Source organism: Neomonachus schauinslandi, chromosome 16 (genome assembly GCF_002201575.2).
Source record: "Neomonachus schauinslandi chromosome 16, ASM220157v2, whole genome shotgun sequence".
Taxonomy (NCBI): Eukaryota; Metazoa; Chordata; class Mammalia; order Carnivora; family Phocidae; genus Neomonachus; species Neomonachus schauinslandi.
The window spans coordinates 13,375,593-13,391,153 of NC_058418.1; the positions used below are offsets into that span (position 1 = coordinate 13,375,593).

Below are 15,561 nucleotides of genomic sequence, written 5' to 3' on the forward strand. Positions count from 1 at the left end.
GCCGGCCTGACACGTGCCAGAATGTGCATGGAGGCCAGCGTGGCCAGAAGGGAAAAGTGGTGAAGCTGAGGTCAAAGAGGCCTGCGCTAAATGCGGAGGATGAGTGGCTTGTAGAGCGCGCACCAGGCATCACGCCCTTTTCTGTACGGTCTCCGTCTGCCCGAGTCCTGACCACAGCCCTCCGGGGGAGCTGTCGCCCTCATCGCGTTCCAGAGGGGGAAGCGAGGCCAAGGACACAGCCAGGGTAGGAGGGTGGCTCCGTGCCTCAAGATAACCACCAGGCCAGCTGAAGCGGGCACAGTCAAGGATGGGGCAGCTGGGGGGCAGAGAGGGCTCTCGGCCGGGGGCCCAGGAGCCCAGCAAAGCAGGAGCCCAAAGCTGTGCATGCCTACGACAGACGGTTTGTGGAAGCTGGAGGCTAACACCCAGCCCCTGGCTCCCAGGCCCCCGCAGTTCCTGACCCTCGGTCCTCAGGCCCCTCTGCTCGATCTGGTACCAGTCTGACCACAAGCAAGGGAAGAATTTTTTTTCCCCATCTACTCAATTTTCTTAATTTAATGTAATTTATTTTATTTTATCTTACTTTAAGTTTTATTTTTTTCAGTAATTTTGACACCCCACGTGGGGCTCGAACTCACAACCCCAAGAGCAAGAGTAGCATGCTCCACTGATGGAGCCGGCCAGGCGCCCCCTAAATTTATTTTAAAAGTGACCCAGGCACTAATGTTGACCTGAAGTTCACACATAGAGCACCACCAGTGAAAGAAACAGAACCCGAATATAATCAAGCCCCTAGACCTAAGTCCCAATTCACAGGAAGCGCAGGGGACAGAGAAACAAGTCGAATGACACCACAAGGATTAATCGGCTGGATCCAGACTCTGGAAAACTCGAGGGGACAAAGGATGAGGGTCTTTGGCAGATACACAAGGCAAACAGCAAGCACACAAAAGCGCCGATGCGAGAAATCCTATAGATTACGGAAGACTTAAGGGACCTGTCAACCAAACGCAAAGCGCAGACTTTGTCCGGATTCCAAATCAAACAAACACATTGAAAAAGGATGATAAGACAATTGGGGGGAAATGTGAGGATCTTAAGGAATCACCAGTTCTTTTTTTCCTGTGACAATAGTATTGTGGGGTTTGTTTTCTTGGACTGTTTAATCTCTTAGAGGAGAAAAATCTGAAAAATTGATGGCTCAAGTATATGATGTATGGGAACTGCTTTGAAATAACCAGGGAGGTGGGGCTTGGGTTACAGATGAAAAAGCCTGGTCATCATTGGTAATTGCAGGACATCGGGGACAGTGATGGGGACAGGGGATGTGGGGAAGGCATGAGACCATTCTCCCGAGCATGAGTGACCACTTCCATTATACAAAGATTTTAAACATTCTGCAAAAGGAAATGTGAACTGATAATAACAGCGAAGAATTACAGATCGCTCACTGGGTGAATCTTTGTTACTGAATCCCAAACACGTGTCCTGCCTCTAATAACTGTAACAGCGGTCACGGTCAAGGCGACCATAATGACATAACGATGGCAGCGCTGTGCTGAGCGTCACACATGCCACTGACTCACTCACTCCTCCCAGCTACCAGGGAGGTGGGAGGACCCCGTCTCCTCCTGCTCCAGATGTGGAAACCAAGGCTGAGAAATCTGGGGCTCCAGGCCTGGCCTGAGGCCACAGAGAGGCTCTGTCAGAGCTGGAGAGGCCCAATGGGGAGCCTTTGCCCCAAGGCGATGCGGGAGAGGTGGCCTTCTCCTTGAGCCCAGCACTCATTCCCCCTCCTTCCCGTGGAATAGTAAAGCCTCCTGCAACAGTCACATCTTAGCACGAGCCTCTGCCAAAATTAAACCTTCGGCCACCCCATGGGAGCCCGAAATGGTAACCGGCCACAGATGACACTGTGGGCCCACAGAAGGATCTTGGGTCACAGGCTCCGTCATGTCAGGGTCCGCCTGCCTGGGCAGTCCTCCCTCAAGGTCGCAAAGCCGGTCCCAGTACCCCTGAATGTCAGTGGGACGCGTGCCCCCCCCCCCCCCGTCCCCCACTCCAGGTGCCAGCAGAAGCGAGAGAGGCTGGCAAGGTGACATCGCATCCTTCCCATCCCCGTCCTGGGCCTGTGGGAACCATCTCCCTCTGTGGCTTCAGCAGGATCCTGGCTAACAGGGGAAGCCAGGGAAGCTTTGACCGGCGGAGGGGGAAGCAGAAATTAAGGGCGGGAAAGAGGGAGAGAGACAGAAAGCAGAGACATGGAGAGAAAGAGGAGGAGAGGACGGAGACAGAGAAGGCGGCCTGCCAGGAGCCTGGAGGACCGAGGCATGGAAGGCAGGACAGCGGCAGAGGCTGCAGCGCCCATGGAAGCCTCTGGACCTCCGCGGCCTCGTCTGTAACTCGACTGTGTGCTTGTGGGGATGACGTGGCTCAATCACGCTATGTCAGGAGCCTAGGAAAGTACCCCAAACACTGCAAGAGTGAACATATTTGCTATCATTTCTGGAGGCCAGTGGCTCTCATCCCAGCTAGTCACACTGGGAGCTTAAAGAAAAAAACCAAAAAACCCCCAAATAATGCTCAAACCCCATAGCCAGAGACTGGGATTCAAATAGTCTAGGCTTGGGGTACTGTATGGTTGCCCCCACCACGGGCAGGGGCAGGGGCAGTGCCCAGGAGGCCCCCTCTGCCCCTCTGCCCGCCCACCCTCCCCCACCTTGGGCCTCGGGGAGTCTGGGGCCTGCTGAGGAATGCAAGGAATGAAGCCAGGCCTGGCACGGCCATCTCCGGGTCCCCTCCCCCTTCGAGAACTCCCAGGAGCCCATTCTGTGTCTGGTCCAGGCGGAAGCCTCCCCTGGGAAGGCATCAGCTAGCACGAGGTCTCCCAGCCCTGAATCCCCGCTCCCAGCCTTCTCCTTGGAGCGCCAAGCCTGAACCCCTTCTCCTCTTGGGTCCCTTCCAACTCAAATGCTGGACCATAGGGCCCGGCCCAGGGGTCCCCTTCACTGAGCGCTTATCAGTGGTGGAGTGAGTGACCCTGACAGCAGACAAGGAGCCCACAGAGCTTATCACCTGCTTGGGTGGGCAGGGGTGACCTGAGAAGGCTTCCCAGAAGGGGTGACCTTTAGGTCAAGACACAAAGAACACACGAGAGGAGAGCACTTAACAAAGGTCAGGAAGGCTAAAATGCAAGCAGACAGGGGCAGGGCCTGGTCCAGCAGGGGAGGGACCAAGTTGGGCCCTCTCTCAGGCAGTAGGGGACGTGGATGGATTTCAAGCAGAGAAGCGCCACCCCCCCTGCCCGCCGCCCCGCCAACCCCCATGTGCTGACTTCAGCCACACCTGCTGGTTCCCCGCCCCCCTGTCTTCTTTCACGGGGATGGAGAAGACCAGCTGGGCCCCAGACAGTGCCAGGGGATCCCCCGGTCCTGCCACCCCCGCGGGGTAGGGCCGGGCCCTGGCTCCTTCCTGCCACGCTGTGAGGAGACCCTACCAGAGCTGCTTCCCGCAGCCCTGAGCCTGTTCCCCGATAATTAAACCGTAAGTTGATTAGTCAAGGAAAACCTTTAATTAGCCCTTGAAATCATTCAGGAAAATTATAACCTCCTCTCCGGGCACCCTGCCCACCCTCTGCCAGGGACTAGGAGTGGTGCCAGGGAGGAAGCAGGGTTGGGGGAGGAGGGCAGGGGGCTCCTGGCCCTAATGTGACCCTTACCCGGCAAAGGCCAAACCTAGGATGCAAGGTGCCTCGTGGGAGGGACAGGCACAGACTCCCCCGGCCACATCACAAACTACCTCAGAATAAATCCACCAAAAAGTGGGCCAAGGACGGTGCTGGAAAAGTGTGGCACTCTCCTGAGACACATCAGAGAAGACAAATGGAGAGATAGACCACATTCATGGACTGGGAGACTCAATGTCGTGTCTGTGTCTGTGACAAGATGCATGTCTAATATTTAAATAGAATTCAAAGAGCCAAGAATAGCCAAGACACTCTTGAAGGAGAACAAGTAGGAGTGCTTGCTCTCCCCAAGATCAAAACTTCTTATCAACGACAGAAATGAGGGCTGGGTGGTAGTATGCAGGAACAGGCCAGAAGAGCAAGAGAAAGGGACAGGGCATCCGGCAACAGACTCACTTACACAGACACATGATTTACGGTAAGAGTGACCGTGGAGAAAAGTCAGTCTGTTTTTAGTAAATGGTCCTTGGATGATGGGGGATCCAGGCAAAAAATATGAAACTGGATGCCTACCTCACACACCACACACACACACACACACACACAATTCCAGGACGAAGAAAGGTGAGAAGCAGAATTCTAAAACTCTAAAGGATATGAGTGATATATTTGACCATATTAAAATTAAGTGCTTCTGTTCATCAAAAGATACCATAAAGCAAGCAAAAAGATGAACAGCAGGCTGGGAGAATTATAGCATCTTCGAAACAAAGGCTCTCATCCAGAACCGAGGATTTACCTCGAAGAAGTAACAAATAAAAATGCAGACAGCCAGATGGGAAATAGGCAAGTGACATGAATGGGCTCTTCACAAGAGAGGCGCTCCAGACGTTCCAGGGGACAGGTGAAAAGCTGCTCCACCTGACAGGCCACGAGGGAAATGCAAATCCGCACCTGGAGGAGCTAAGGCCAGATCTGCTCAGCACCAGTTTGCAGGATGGGCTGGCACTCACCATGAGTGCCACCCTTCCCCTCCCCGTCTGTGAAATGGGCCGAATGGTCATAGCCACCTTCTGGGGTCGTGCTATGCGGGGCACTGGGCCTGGCACAGAGCAAACCTTCAATTAGTTTTCCCTATTAATCAGCCTAAGGAATACTCAGTCCCCAGACCCGAGGTCATTTCAGGCCTTGCCCTGCCTCGGAGAAGGGATGCCCCAGAAGGCTGAGAGTCCAAGAGACAGATGCTAAATGGGTAGCAACTAGAGCTGTTTATCCACCAACCGTTGGGTCCCTGGAGGCCACAAAGGGCCAGGCACTCCAGAGTATATGTAGGAGAAAAACAAAAATAATCACGTTCATATTTACACCCCAGGCACTGGCGTTAAGTATGTTAGGAGCAGAGCTTCAGAGATGCCCTAGAACACCTGAGTGGCCTCAATTCTAGAGAAGAACAAGCGAGACATGGAGAGGCCCCGAGTGGCCATCTGCGTTCAAATCCAGACCGACCACAGAACCGAGAGGGATGTGAGCCACCCTTCGGTTCCTCAGAGGTCCCCACGCTCTCCCCTCCCCTCCCCTCCCCTCCCTCAGCCAACTCCTGCTCACCCTTCCAGTGGCATTCCCTCCTCACTCGGGGCAGATCCCCCACCATGCACTGCGGCAGGGTGTACTCAGGGCTTATCATTCCTTCCGGAACCCTCACATTCGGTCTGCCAGCGTTTACTGAGCCACCCCGGCACATACACATCAAGCTGGGGACACAGTAGGGGTCCCCACAAGCAAGGAACACAGTAAGGGTCCCCCGCCACCACCCCCCAACCCATGAAGCCAAGTTATGAGACGCAGGGAGGACAAGAAGCCAACTGACCCACAAATCATAGTGTAATGTAAGTAGTAATGATGAGTGCCACAAAGAAACTCAAGCCCGGGAAGGTGGAAGAGGGAAAGAGTGGCAGGTCCCAGACGAAGCGCGTGAACCAAAGGCCCTGAGGCAGGACCCGGCCTGGAATATTCCAGGAACAGCATGGCAGGAGAGGAGTGGAAGCTCGCAGGAAAGCTGGGCCAGGATCTCATGACCACCCCCACCCCCCCCCAGAGATGAAGCCACAGGAGGGTCCCCAGCAGGGCGGTGATGCGATCTGACCCCAGCTCCCTCTAGCTTCATGTGAGGACAGACTGCGGGGGCAGGGGGCGCAACGGGGAAGTGGGGAGTGGGGAGGCGGTCCAGGCGGGAGACGAGGGTGGCTTAAGTAGGGGCTGCCACAGAGGAAGAGTGAAAGGTGCCAGGTTCTGCTCTGCAGGTAGAGCAGGTGGCTTTCCTGCCATCGTGACTGTGAAGGAAGGAGACGAGAGGAGTCAGGATGCCACCAGACTCCTGGCCCAATCGATCAATCAATCGAGAGGATGGATGGGGCGCCTGTTAATGAGACAGGGTCATGGCGGGGGGCCGGGGGAGAGATGGGGGCTTGGGAGTCCGACTTATTTTACCTGTCTGCGTGTGGATCTGGGACCAGGGTCTGGGTCTCCTGCCTGACGGAGCTCACAAAGGGCCTCCCGTGGGGCCGGGGCTAGCTTCCCTGGAGAATTCCCTGGAAAAATGTGTGCACGCCCGCCCACATGCCCGGGGTAGATGTGTTCAAGGGCATTGACACCCAGACAGCAGGAGACAGAGAGATCAGCTCTGGGTTGTTCTCACACTAGAAGAGTACACAGCAACGAGGGGGGACGAACTATGGACATGCTCAACCACGTGGCTGGACCCCACAGACCAGGGATGAAAGAAGCCGGCCGCTAACAAGACGTGCGGGGGGACTCCATTTCTGTGAAGTTCAAAAGCACGCAAGGTGGCATTCTGTAATTCAGGGATGCACGCCTGGCAGGGACTCTCCAGAAAGGCAGGGACACGGTGACCCCCAAGGTCAGGGGAGTGATCGCTACCGGGGTCGTGATGGTGACGGGGGCGCTCCTAGGGTGCAGAGTTCGGTCTTCCCCCAAGTGTGGAGAGGTGTTTGTTCATCTCATAATGATGTTAAACTGACATGTGCACTTAGGCCCATTTCCAGAGGCACGTTACGCTTTGCAATTACTAAAGGTTTAAAAGTAGAAGAATCATAAATGTACGTACTATATATACACAGCACGGCATCTCAGAGTCAGATCATCTGGGGCCAGGCTGCTGTGGAAGATTTGGGGGAAGGCCCCGTGGGCAGCAGAGGAGGGGTCCCCAGGGAGGGAGGAGGCAGAAGTGCCTGGGGGGGTCCTCACCTGAGGGAGATATGCTGAAGAGCCCTGCCTTCCGGCCATGTCCTACTTTCTCCCCATTCCTCGCATAGACCGTGGAGGGGAAGGAAGGGGAGGGCAGGAGGGGAGCAGGAGGAGGGCGGGAGGAGGCCCAGGATAGCAGGCTGCTTCCCGTTGTGTGGGAGTGGCTGGAACCAGCCTGGGGAAGCCAGGCCCAAACGCAGCACAATGCTGCTTTATCAGGAGTTTCCAGGGCCAGGCCGGGCACCTGGGGGTGGAAGCAGGGAGGGCCTGGGGGGGAGCGCGCTGTCTGGGGACCCCGCCGGCGCCCCCACCTGTCAGGCTGCTCCCCTCCAAAGCCCGGAAGGAAGACACGATGGAGGGGGGGCCCTCTAATCCCTCAGGCTTAGTCTGGGGGTGGTGGCAGAGGGAGTGACCCCAGGCAAGTCTCCCAGGTTCACAATCTCCTCCCCTATGAAAGGGGAATCATAGTTAACACCTACATCTTGGGGTGCTGGGGGCGTCCAATAAGTTAGCTCACAGGAAGCACTAGAACGAGGCCTGTTAATAGTAATGATACAGAACAAGGCTAAGAGTATTGGCCCGAGCAGCTAACAGTCTTTGAGCACTTACTATGCATTTTGCTTGATGATGATGAATTTATAGCCTCAGAACAACCCTGAGGAGGCACCGTTATCATCTCCACTATGTAGATAAAGACACCAAAGCACAGAGCAGTTAAGGGACTCGTCTGGGACCACACAGCAGGTAGTGGTGAGGCTGGCTCCAGAGCCCAAGCCCTCCGCCTCCACGGTGTCACACAAGTTAGGAACTCCAGATTGGAGCCATGCAGGCCTGGGTTCCAGGCCTGGAGCTGCCCCTTATTTGCTGAGGGATTTCCAGCCCGTGCCTCGGTTTCTCCTTCTCAGGGAAAGTAAAAAGTACCACAGATAGACAGCTCCCGGGAAAGGAAGCCCAGGTGGCTTTCAACAAACACAAAGATGCTCCACTTTACTCACTTTCAGATCAGAACCACGGCGAGAACCTTAGCTGACTGGCAAAGGCCAAGGCATCAGCTACCAGCCCAAGCACAGGGCCAGCACGTGAGAAAGCCCCGGGGGCCATCAGACACTGGGCTGGGGCGCAAACAGGTTCACGCTCTCGGGCAGGCCTGCACGTTACTGGCCGAGCTACCGGGGCGCACATCTCAGACCCCCAAGCCCACGTCCAGAGCTGCGCCCAGAGCTGCGCTCCCATGCGCGTGTGGCCCTGTTCCGAGGAGGGACAGACCCGAAGGGCCTGAAGAACCATCAGCGAGCACACACGTGGGTCAGGGATGGCACACGGCCACAGAAAGCCCAAGGAAGCATTTCCGGGTCCAGACACAGAACTGAAGAGTGAAACCTGCAAGGCCGCGTCCCGTTGTGTGGGAGTGGGAACGCAAGGCTGAGAACGCAAACGTGGGACGTCGGCTCCATCTGGGTAGAAACAAAAGGGGGCAGAACACATGCAGGGACACATATCCTAAGACAGAAGAGACGCTGGGAACAATGGCTGTCTCGGGGAAGGGGATGGGCGGCCAGGCTGGGAAAAGGATTTCCTCGTGCTGTATACCCTTCTGTGCTGTGCGCGATTATTATTTAGGGGAATAGGTAATGCGTGCGCACGGAGCAAAAAATGTGCCTTCCTGAAATGAAAATGCTGGAAAAGAGAAATGAGGTTAACAGCACCTCCTGCTCAGGGTCTCTGGACAGAGCCACTGTGCCGATGCTCATCCAGCAGACATCTGGCGCCTGGCGGGCTGCGAGCTGCAGGTGAGTCCAGTATCACTAGAGGCTGGGAGCCCGCGAAGGGGAGGCTGCAGCCCAGAGGGGACAGGGCGCGAGGAAGGAAACGGAAATTGTTAAAATTGTTGAATTATAAATTGTTACAAGCTTACTTTGTGCCAGGCCACTCGGGGAGCTCTTCACCGCACGATCTACGATCCTCCCAACAGCCCATTTAACAGGTGAGGAATGTGAGGCCCATGGAGGCTCCGGTTCTTCCCCAGGCGCCCCAGCTAGGGGGTCGGGGACCAGTGTGGACTGCGTGGCCCCCGCAGAGAAGTCACCATTGCCCCTGAGGATGGCGGCAGCACCCGGGGAAAGGCAGGGCAGGACCAGAGGGCCCCGGGACACAGGCTGCCGTGAGTGGTAGCTTCTGTCACATCTGCTGTCACCGGCTCCCCTGGGACCTGGGAAAGCTCCCCTCTGACCCTCCTTGCCCCCCCCCCCGCCCCCGACACCTTCCTGTGGGCCCAGGCATCTGGCAGAAAACAAGCCCCAGCCCCGGAAAGGGTGGCGGGGGCGGGAAGGGTCCCATTTCCCTGGCCGTGACTTGGAAGGAGGCTGCTTCCTGCTGGCAGCAACTGTGGCCGCCTGGCTCGGGTGATGGGATAAACAGCTGCTGGGGACACCCCGACCGGCGTCTGGCCAGGAAGTCTGGTTTACTGTAGGCCAGCAGGACAAGGAGGGGTGAGGCCGTGGAGAAGAAAGAGAAGGGGTTGTGGGGGGCCCTAAGGGAGGTAGGGACCCAGTGCCCAGAAATACCCCAGGTTGAACTGACCTCCAAGGAGCTTCCATCTAAAGAGGAGCCTGGGTAAGAACCAACTGGCCAGGAAGTGGCCTTGTCTTATCCAAACCACTTCCAAATCACTGGGGGGCAGCCACCGCAGGTGGTGACTCTACAGTCCGAAGGCCTGGAGTTCAAGTCCTACCTCTGCCACTCACCTGCTGTGTAACCTTAGGCACGTCACGTACCTCTGTGGGACTCAGTTTTCTCATCTCTGAAATGGGGATAACAACAGTACCTACCTTGTAGGTTGTTGTGGAGATCAAATGGGTTAATACGGGTAAAGTAAGGGCACCTGGGTGGTGCAGTCGGTTAAGCGTCCCAGTCTCGATTTCAGCTCAGGTCAAGATCTTGGGGTCGTGAGATTGAGACTCATATTGGGCGTGGGGCCTGCTTAAGATTCTCTCTCTCCCTCTCCCTCTGGCCCTCACCCCCACATACGCACATGCTCTCTCTCAAATAAAAATAAAATCTTTAAAAAATATATATGGGTGAAGTCCTCACAATCTTGGCAGCACAGAGATCCCTCCTCCATCGTGGGCCCCCTCATCCTATCCACCCTCATCTCCTGCTTGGACCCTTACAGCAGCCTCCCCGTGGTCTCCCTGCTGCTGCACCCCAGGATCCACTCCCCACAGGGCAACATGAGTAATCCTTATTAAAGGGAAAAAGATGTTGCTTAAAGCCTTCCAATGAGTCCCCATTACACACTGAATGCAATCCACACTCCTTACCTCCGCCTGTCAGCCTCTGGTACATCTGCCACATCGTCCCCACCTTCCTGATCTTGCTGCCTCCTCTGCCACTTGGGCCTCCTTGATGGTACCTGATCATCCCAAGTTCATTCGGACCTCAGGACCTTTGCACGTCCCGTACCCACTACTCGCTCTATTCTTTCCACCTCCTTTCTTAGGCCTGGCTCACTCTTTCTCATCGGTCAGATGTCTCCTTCTCCAGAAAGCCCTCACTGACTTCCCAGGCTGGTCAGGGGCCTCCTTTGGATTCCTACAGTCCATGTGCCTCCCGTATCCTAGCCCTGATGCTTCTCTTTGTGCTTCCTCATCCCAGCGCTGACACTCTGGGCTGTCACTGTCTCAGGATGGGTCTGTCTTCCTTTGTATACTAAAATCCATGCAGGCAGGGCTAGGGCTGTGTGGGTCGCCAGTGGGACCAGTGGTCACACACAAAGAGTGTAACAAGGCTCTGTCCCTCCCTTTCCACACTTCACCTCCTTCCTGCCCCCTTCCTGAGGAGGTTCAAGTCAGTACAGTCTCCTTTCCCACCATCAGCCCTGAGAGATGCCTCCCAAGGAGAGCTGGATCAAAGCTGTGGTCACTGTCCTGGATGTCCTAGAGGGCGAAAGGCTAGGTGTGGGGGCTCGGTGGTTGTCAGGCCCCTGCTAGGCCCATCATGTGAACCATCTCCCCAGCTGTTCCCAGTCAGCCCAGGGGGCCATAAACCCACCATCTCATGGCTGAGTAAAGCACTTCAGCAAGGGCCACAAACTTGCCCCAAAGCAGGACATGGAGTGAAGGGAACCCTCAAGCCCTGTGGGAAAGCAGACTGGTACAACTGCTCAGGAGAACAATTTGGAAAGCCCAGCATGTCCACGGTGAGCCACAAGCCCAAGAGAGACTCTGGCCAGAGTAGACAAGGAAACGTGTTCTAGAATGTTCGATTCGGCGTTGTCACTGTCCCAGTGGGAAACCATCCTAATGTCCACCAACAGGTGAACAGGTGACTCCTATGTGGCACAATCACAAGAAGAAACACAGCCGAGACAATGAATCCTAGAGTCACACACACGTCCTTGCAGAGAGAAACGCACACTCGAATGTTGAGCAGAAAAGAGCAGGTTGTTCACCGGGACGTCACTTACATCAGCCGTCAAACTGTAAAACAGTGGTGGTCCAGCCTGGCTGGCCACTGGAACCACATACTGAGGCCCGCCCCACCCCAACCGAATGAATCCAAGTCAGACTCTCCCAGGCTGGCTTGGGCCTCGGCAGTTTTGAAAGCTCTCCGGGTGACTGCAGCGGGGAGCCGGGATCCAGAGCTGCGGCTCTATAATCTGTGATACATTCAAGGGTAATAACAGTAGGAAGACCTGCAGAGAGACGCTAACCAGCGGATCAGATGCATGAGCTTTTGGCTGGGTTGCATCTGATCCGGTGCTGGGGCAAGGAGCTGGCAGAGAGGCTGGGGAGGGAGGGGGGCACTGAACGCCATCCACCCTGCGAGTCCCGTCCCAGGCCGGATGCTGGAGGCGTGGGGGTTCTCTTAATTGAAGGCTTTACTTTTCCCCCTAATCTAAAATGTATCCTAAGGAACAAAACTGGAGAGTTAAGAAATCACTTGCCTAAGGTCCCACAGCTGGGGACAGGGTAGGGACCTGAATTCGGGTCTCCGATGCCAAAGCTCTAACCCTCCTTATCTGCGCCAAGCCGGGGATGCTGAGCAAGCTGGAACCACGAGGGCAGGAGGTTGGGCCGGCCTCACAGGACTGCCTGGCACTGTGCCCACCTGGTGACCCTGCCAGAGCCGGAAGGGGGTGGCGTGGCTGCCTGAGAGAACCAGGAGGCAGGTGGAGAGGGGCCCTCCTCCATCTCTGAGGTCTTCCCCAGGTGGCGGCGGCAGCAGGACTAATGCCAACACAGCACGGAGCCAGGGCCGGGGCCACGCGCTTTCTGCTCTGCGTCCCCCCAGCCATGCCATGAGGCGGTCACTATCATTTCCATTTTGCAGAGGAAGAAACGGAGGCCCAGGAAGTTAAGCGACTCACCCACGGTCTCACAGCCCGTGAGTGATGGAGCTGGGTCTGCACCAGTCCCCAGTGCTGCTCCACAGCCCCTGATCCACTGCTCCCCCACCCCCAGGCCGGGCACCCTAGGGGTCCAGATGCAGCCATGTATCGCTGGTTGGGGGTCTGGTTCCAGTCTGCTCCCACCAAGGGACACCGAGAGCCACTGGAAGCCCAGGGGTTCTGCGTCTTGTCCGCTGGGGCAGTCCCAGCACCGAGCACAGTGTCCAACGTTCAGCCACCAACCACCAAGCACCCTCCACCGGCCATGCAGTGCTTCAGGGGGGATTCAGGGAAGGAACAACATGGAGAAATTCCATGCCGTGTGGGGCCCACATTCTTCGGGGGGGGGCAGACAACACAGGGTGCCCTGACAAACAAGATAAGCACAGAGCAAAGGCCTGGGGAGAAAACCAGATAGGGAGATAAAGAGCGTGTGAGGGACAGTGAGAGGCAGGTGGTGCTGGAAGAGCTGCACGTGGGTGACCGTGAGTAAGGGGGGGAGGGGCAGGGAAAGGATTCCAGGCAGAGGGAACAGGAAGGTCAAAGACCTGGAGGGTGGCATATGCCTACAGAGTTGAAGAACAGCAAACAGGCCGGTGGGGTTGGAGCTTGAGAAGGGACCGGGAGAGCCGTAGGAAATGAGGTGGGAGCGATCTGGGACCACCATGAGAGCTCGGGGTTTTAAGTACAGAGAACACTAGGCTTTGTACTGGATCCCACTCAGGGACATCCTCCCCAGTCAGAAACCCATCAGACTCACTTGGACTCTGGGCCACCCACAAACACCCCACTCCCATAGATCCATGAGAACTTCTCTTCCCAGATCACACCCTTCCAGGGAGCCCAGAGACAATCCATTCCAGTCCAAGGAGTGGCTTGGCCTTGCCCAGCCCCCTGCTTCCAGGAACAATCTTCAACAATCTACAATGTAACAACTGGGGGCAGGAGCTCTGGAATCAGTCAGACCCAGCTTGGTAACTGCCTCTGTTACTCAGCAGATGCTACCCGAGCCTCAGTTTTCCTGTCTGTAAAGTGGGTCTACTCAGTACCCACATCACAAGCTTATGGTATAATGAAACAAGACCGCTGAGCACAGTGTTAGCCCTCATTAAATATTAGTCAAAACTGTGATTATTTGAGAGGCAATAGAGCATAGTACATCTCTGGGCGCAGAACTCGAGTCTGAATTCCAACCCCACAACTTAGTCATTAGATGATCCTGGGCAGATCACCTGGGCTCTTAATAACAGTGCCAACCCCATAAGGTTGTAGTGAGGATTAAATATATGGAAAGCATCTAAATGACCTGGCACATAGTGATTTATGAGTGTTTGCTATTATTTTCACTATTTGTGGGAGGAGGCTCCCCTTTACCCGGCCAGGAAGCACCTCTGATCTCTCTCTCTCTCTCTCTCTCTCTCTCTCTCTCTCTCTCTCTCTCTCGGGGATCCCTCCCGTCCTCCCCAGCAATGTCTCCCACTAAGGTTTTAACTATTGACCCTCAGGTACATCATCTGTCGGATTCTGACCTTTGCCCCCGCCCCACATTTGATCCCTTAAAAAGGTGCCCCCCAACCTAAAGCTCATGCATCTGATCCGCTGGTTGCTGCCGTAAACCTCCAAACCACCGCCCCCATGGTTCTGATCTCCGACTCTGGTAAGCGCACCCTCCCTTCAAATGATTAATTTGACCCCCATTTTCTGACACTCGCCCCGACCCCCTCGAACGGGCCCCACTTCAAATTTCGAACTTTGTGGTCCCCTTCGCCACGCCTCCTTCGCTAGTTCGACCTCTGACCTCCTCTACACCACCCTCCCCAGCAGCACTGACTCCCGACCTCTCCGAGGCGACCCTTCCCTCCTCGAGTGAACTTTGACCCCAACGGCCCCGCCCCCTACTTGCGTAAAAGCTCTCCCACCGCCATCGCCCGGCCCACCCCAATCCCCTGGCCTGACCGCTGATCCTACCGGCTCGGCGCTGCGGTCGCTCGCGGCCTAGCTGCTCGACCCGGAATTCTGAACCCTCACACCGCCCTCAGCTCTCTTGCGCCGCCGCCACCGCGGCCACTGCCGCCGCCATGTTAAATCCCCAACGAACATCCGGGGCTTTCCCCCTTCACCGCCCACCAGTCCCTATAGCAACGGGGCTGACCGGGCAGCGGGCAGGGCCCGCTCAGGGGCGGAGCTGGGCCACTGGCAGAGCCCGCTCCAGCCTCTGATTGGTGCAGATTGCCCAATTGGAGACCTTCGGGCAGAAAATGCCAAGCGGGGATTGGAAAATTTGGAAAGCGTGCGGAGAAGCTGGCTCCCCGCCCAATCGGGTTCTTAAAGGGGAAAGGACTATACTCGTGTAAAGGTCCCACCTTACACCAAATCACGGTTACGTGCCACACACCTGGCCAAATGCTTTCCTTGCATTGTCTCACTAAATACTAAAACCTCATCGTATTATTAATACCCATTTTACAGATAAAGAAACTGAGGCTCAAAGGGGTGAACTAGCTGCCTCAGAATTACAGGAAGTAGATAATGAGTTTTGAGTCTGTCTGAGTCCAGGAACTTGACCTGCAACCAAGACACTATTTGATCTTAATCTTTTCTGTAAGTTTTTAAAAAGTAATTAATTTATAAAAAAAAAAAAAAAAAAGGAAAATACCCGAAAACAACAATAACGAAATCCATAAACGAAACCCGGACATCCTCTCCTATGATTTCACTCGCTGGGCCCCAGCTACCTTGCTCTTCCAGAAAAAATATCCGGAGCTCTTCCTCCTTAAGGTCTTTTCATTGGCTGTTCCTTCTGTCTGGGATAGACCCTTCCCTCAGGCATCCTCAGGGCTCCCTTCCTCGCCTCTTTCAGGGTTTTACTCAGATATCACCTTATCAGCGAGCTTATTCCTTCCCACCCTAACTAACGCAGCCAATATCCATCTTGCATGCTACTAAGCCCCCCCCCTTATCTGCTTTTTCCTATTTTCCTGCTCTAATCACCTTCTAACAAGCTAGATGATTAGCTAATTGTAGTTAGCTTTTTGGTTGTTTACTGAAATGTTAGCTCCAGGAGAGCAAGGATTTTTATCTGTTTTGTTCGCTGTGCATGCCCAATGCCCTTGCACTATTGGCAAGTAGATGCTCAATAAACATTTGTTGAATGGATGGTTGGATGAGTCCTAATTTCACCCCCTCAGAGATACTCTTAAATGCTAAGTGCATCCCTCTCCAC

The 15,561-nt window shown here is 55.3% G+C and overlaps 1 protein-coding gene across 3 annotated transcripts in view; it reads right to left on the bottom strand.

Moving 5' to 3' along the window:
• The window catches only part of PAK4 (p21 (RAC1) activated kinase 4), a 42,643-nt gene extending 28,219 nt beyond the window's left edge, over positions 1 to 14,424 (bottom strand). For all 3 annotated transcript variants that reach the window (XM_021700781.1, XM_021700780.1, XM_021700778.1), the window contains exon 1: positions 14,307 to 14,424. The gene's annotated coding sequence lies outside the window, so the exon portion shown is untranslated. The remainder of the gene's footprint in view (positions 1 to 14,306) is intronic.
• Positions 14,425 to 15,561: the final 1,137 nt, after the last annotated feature.